Genomic DNA, 3,747 nt, shown 5'->3' on the forward strand with positions numbered 1-3,747 from the left:
TGCAAAGTGAAAAAAGACGATGAAAAATGTCGTGACAGGTCATGTTTAGTTTTAGTCTCGGAACCAGACGAATCTGCGGCCGTGTCTAGAAGGCAACCCCAGACCCGCGAAAGATCTCGCGAGAGTAATCTTTGTTTCCCCCGTCTCAAACCAAATAAAAAACACGTTTTTGTCCATAAACCTACCTAAATTTGAACTACATCGATTGCACATTACAAAACATAAGTACTATGAAAACATGCACAATGAAGAAACGATATACACAAATCTCGCGAGAGTTTTGCAAATGTTGGGTTCCCTTCTAAACACGATCCAATCATGCCCAGCTCTTTTGCTCAGGCAGATATTGATAAATGCTAACAACGATTTTTATATACTGACAAATTTTACACAAAAACTTTGTTTTAGGGGGGGAACACTGTCTTGAAGCTGCTAAGGAGAACCTATCATTTTGGTGAGAGGCTGAATTGACTAAAACCCCAGGTGCAATAAGTTAAATAATAATTAATGTGGTTTCTACTGACATGGCTGACAATACACCATATACACCTCAAAGAACATTTTTATCTTACTTACCCCTTGTGATAAACCTCTTATTATTAGCCATACTGATATTAAATAGTAAGTCAGGCAAACACAGGTGTTAACTAATGTTGCTGATTAAGGTCCTGTTCCATTTAGTGTAGCAGAGCCTTTCCAGTGACGCAACATGTTCAACAGCACCCTGACTCCGTTTTACCTGAATGCAGTTAATTAGTATAATTGGTAACACCTGTGTTTATCCTGCTAGCTCATGTCAAAATGGCTGCTGTGAAATAGGTATGTAGCTTATTTATCCAAAAGTTTCAGTTTATATCTCCTGATTTCATTTTATATGTCACTTTATATTTGATACTACATTTTTGTTATTCTTATGTTGCTGTATTTTTTATTATTTATTTATTTATTTATTTATTTATTTTTGTGCAATATAGCACAGGAATTTCCTTTGGGATTAATAAAGTTATGTTTTATATTATAGTAAATTATTTTGATACCTGAGGGTGGTTAATGGCACTGTGTTTAATTTGTGTTTAAAAGCTCTTAAAACTCTGAACAATAATAGCAGCCAGACTTTCCACAAAACACTCCCTCAATGTGATTTTCTAGCAAAGACAAATTCCCTAAAATGTCCACATAAAGTTTCAATTCAGTTATTAGATATCATTTCAGTGCAGACACATGAGTTTCCCAATGATTTGAACTGTAGGAGTGCAGGTTGTGTATGGTCTGATGGGAAAGCATAAAATTATATTTCAAAATCCCAGTATCCTACAGTAAAAGTATAAAACTCTTATATTACAATACTGTTATAGTTATATTGTTGCATTACATTATACTGAATCTAGTGTTGGGTTATTCAAAATGTTCTTGGACATGTAAGAGCGCCCTCTGGAGAGCAACTGCTGTAGCTACAACCATGAAGAGATAAAATATAACAAAGCACTGCTCTTAATTGGTGCTGCCATGATGCATACATAATCACTTACTGGGCTAATTTAAAAGAATACTGTAATTTACAATGAATTTATGACTTTTTGGTTGATTTCAGTTGAATTAAAAGTTGCTTGAGGGATGTTGACTGAGGCTCACCTTCTAAAGACCAATGTGGCCCCCATGTGGCTACCGGAGGCTCATTTTGCCTGCCAGCTGTCAGGATCAGACAGATGTGGCTGGGCAGGGTTAAGGTGGCCCTCCTGCAGGAGAGGTGAAACTGGTGGCTCTCCTTCGCTATTCATGGAGAGATTAGAGGTGTCCTGGTCACAGCACCTCAGAGGAAGAATTCACCTGTTCTCACATTGTTTTTTCTGATATTATGCATTTTACAGTTTTTTTCCCCCCAAGAATGCAGGAAATAAATTGATGCAATCAAAACAAAATAAAGATTTCCCTCAGCAGACACCTGAAGCAATGGAAACTGAAAACTCAATCAACAGGCAAATCCTATTCACCGACCTGGAATCAGATAATTACCATCTGTAAATTAATTTCATGTGATTGATTTGCTAATTGTGGACATTCAGTCCCACATATCTGGTATACAGCGACTGACACACATACACGTGGCTGAGAAGGATGACCTTGACCACCATCTGCCCATTAGGCCTCCTGGAAGCTGTGAAGGATATTAAAGGAGGAGGTTATGCATATGGGATCAAAGTACGAGCTGCTTCACAGGGACCAGGGCTCTAAAAAGCTGTGACCTCCATCAATGTTAATCATCCAAATGACTGAAATGACCTCACATTAGTTTGTCCTTTGAGTATTAGTCTATACCAGTGACGTCTCAGTTAAGGACACTTGGCTGAAGTTGCAGACATATTTCATATGACTGAAATAAAAACTATACAGCTTCTGACTGATGAGATGCTCCTCTTAATGTGTCTATTTTTAGAATTATTGCACATTCAGAGGCACATAAAACACAAACATAATGGTTTTAGATTTTCTGTCTTCTTCATTCTTACATTTCTGCATTAAAGGGCCAGTGTGTAGGATTTAGTGGTATCTATACTCTTATAAAAAAAGGTTTCTAAAAGGGTTCTTCCTGAAGAGGTTCCACCCAGAATCATTTGCTTCTGAGGAACCCCATCTTGAAGAGAGGGGTTCTCAATGGTTCTTTGTAAGACTAAAGGTTCTATTAAGGACCCTTTTTGGAAAAAAGAGGTCAGGGATTGTTGAAGACGGTGAAGAACTCTTTCGTCAAGGAATCATCAAGGGTTCTTTTTGCCGTTTTATAAGATTCTTGTTAGAACTCCCTTGGCAGGTTCTACACAACCATGAGTGTATTCTAGATAAAACTCTTGGAATATTAAAATATTCTTAGTAGATCCCCTGGAGCGGATTCTAGATAAAGACTTTTAAATACAAGAAAGTTCTGTGTTCTGGATAAAACTCTTGGAATATAAAAAAGTTCTCAGTAAAACCCCTTGTGTGTGTTCTAGATAAACCCTTGGAGTATAAAAAGGTTCTTAGTAGAACCCCTTGCACATGTTGTAGATAAAACATGTGAGATATAAAAGGTTCTTGGAGAAAAAAAACTGTGTGTTCTAGAAACAAACTTTTAGAGTACATAAAAAGCTTCTTGGTAGCACACCCTGGGTTGGTTTTTGTTAGTGCCCTTAGAACCCTCAGAGAGGGTTCTGGGGCTCTCTATAGAATCTCTCACAGGGGGTTCTACGTGAAACCCTTCACAGATGGTTCTAGGTATAACAAATTATTTTGGGTTATGGGTAGAAAAGTAGTAGTAAAAACAATGATTCTTATTTTCAGGTGATTATACACTGATGAAAACATACTTATGAATATAATGTTCCACTTATACCATATTCTACCAAGAGAACCCCCTAAATCTTAAACACTGATCCTTGGATGTGAAATGATCAATTTTCTACACATTTAACTTTGACAGTGTGAAAAGTAACAGGACTCTGAGGTCAGAGGAAACCAAATGATATCATCTGACCCCAATTTAAAATGATCAAATTCTCTGCACTGTGAGCAACATTTTCCTCTGATTCATAAAGGTTAAATCTGTCTAATGATCCCATCCTTTTAATGCAGGGGCCTCAACACAACAGCAGGCTTCAAGTGCTGAGTGTGTTCTGCCCAGTGTGACCCATGTGCCCTGTGCTCGTTACCAGTTGAATCAGACGTCGTAAAACTTACAGAAAATGCATCATCAGGCAAAGACATACATCACTGAAG

This window comes from Lutjanus erythropterus, chromosome 8 (assembly GCF_056507025.1).
Source record: "Lutjanus erythropterus isolate fLutEry1 chromosome 8, fLutEry1.hap2, whole genome shotgun sequence".
In the NCBI taxonomy this organism is placed as follows: Eukaryota; Metazoa; Chordata; class Actinopteri; order Lutjaniformes; family Lutjanidae; genus Lutjanus; species Lutjanus erythropterus.